The sequence below is a fragment of the Cebus imitator genome, unplaced genomic scaffold (genome assembly GCF_001604975.1).
Source record: "Cebus imitator isolate Cc_AM_T3 unplaced genomic scaffold, Cebus_imitator-1.0 Scaffold1427, whole genome shotgun sequence".
NCBI lineage: Eukaryota > Metazoa > Chordata > Mammalia > Primates > Cebidae > Cebus > Cebus imitator.
In genome coordinates, this window is record NW_016108742.1 from 21491 (window position 1) to 22839 (window position 1349).

Sequence of the window (1349 nt, forward strand, 5' to 3'; positions counted from 1 at the left end):
GAAATCATTATTTTTTTATTAGTTGGGACCCGCTTCCAGCAGTTTTTTCATTGCACTTTTTTTCTTTGTTTTTGTTTGTTTGTTTTTGAGATGGAGTTTCACTCTTGTTGTTCTAGAAAATCTTACCCCATGAGAAAGCCAAGCAGCACTCAGGGGACCGGAGGAACACACTTTATTATGCTGGCGGGACCAGAAGGGTTTGCTCCCAAGTCTGGATCCCGGCTAAGAAATTACACAATTTTTTTTTTCTTTTTTGGGACGGAGTTTCGCTCTTGTTACCCAGGCTGGAGTGCAATAGCGCGATCTCGGCTCACTACAACCTCCGCCTCCTGGGTTCAGGCAATTCTCCTGCCTCAGCCTCCTGAGTAGCTGGAAATTACACAATTTTTATAGGTAAAAGGGCATGGAAAGGAACTCAGGACTTTAGACAATGCAGCAGGTTTTCGACAACGTGGCAGTTTCTCCTAAGGTTTTCCAGTTAATAAGCAATAAGCTGAGGTACAGAAGCAGAAAGAGGCAGTTACTAACAAAAATAAAGACAGTTTCAAAAATAGGGATGGTTGCTGACATCCTGCTGACAAAATCCTGGGCAAAATTTCCACTTCACTGTTGCCCAGGCTTGAATGCAATGGCACGATCTCGGCTCATTGCAACCTGCGTCTCCTAGAATCAAGCGATTCTTCGGCCTCAGCCTCCCCAGTTGCTGGGATTACCGGCATGCACCATCATGCCCAGCTAATTTTGTATTTTTACTAGAGATGTGATTTCTCTATGTTGGTCAAGCTAGTCTCAAACTTGCCACCTCAGGTGATCCGCCCACCTCAGCCTCCCAAAGTACTTGGGATTACAGGTGTGAGCCACCGCACCCAGCTGCACTTCTTTTTTTAGTTGATAAATAATAATTGTGCATACTTATGTAGTATGTGCGATATTTGGGACATTGGTGACGGCACTGTGCAGAGGAAGGTGTACAGATGAATTCAGAGCCTTGCTCAAGCCCCGCAGCTAGAGTGAAGGGCCATGTGTGCTTTATTTCAAGCACCATCAAAACAAATATTTCAAGAGCGGTGACCAAAGCAAATATTTCAACAGCAACGAGGACCACAGCAAATTGGAGAGCCCCAGCTAAAACAGGGCCAGTTCTCAGCTCGGGATTGTGCCGTGCTGGGATACAGGCCAGTGGTTGCCAGAACTTATGGACTTTTCTGTAAAGTGTCTCAATTTCCAAATGTTGGTTTACTTTTTAAAATGTTAGGTTGATATAAAAGTAATGGCAGCTTTTGCCAATTACTTTTTTTTTTTCTTGAAACCAAGTCTTGCTCTTTTGCCCAGACTGTAGTGCAGTGGTG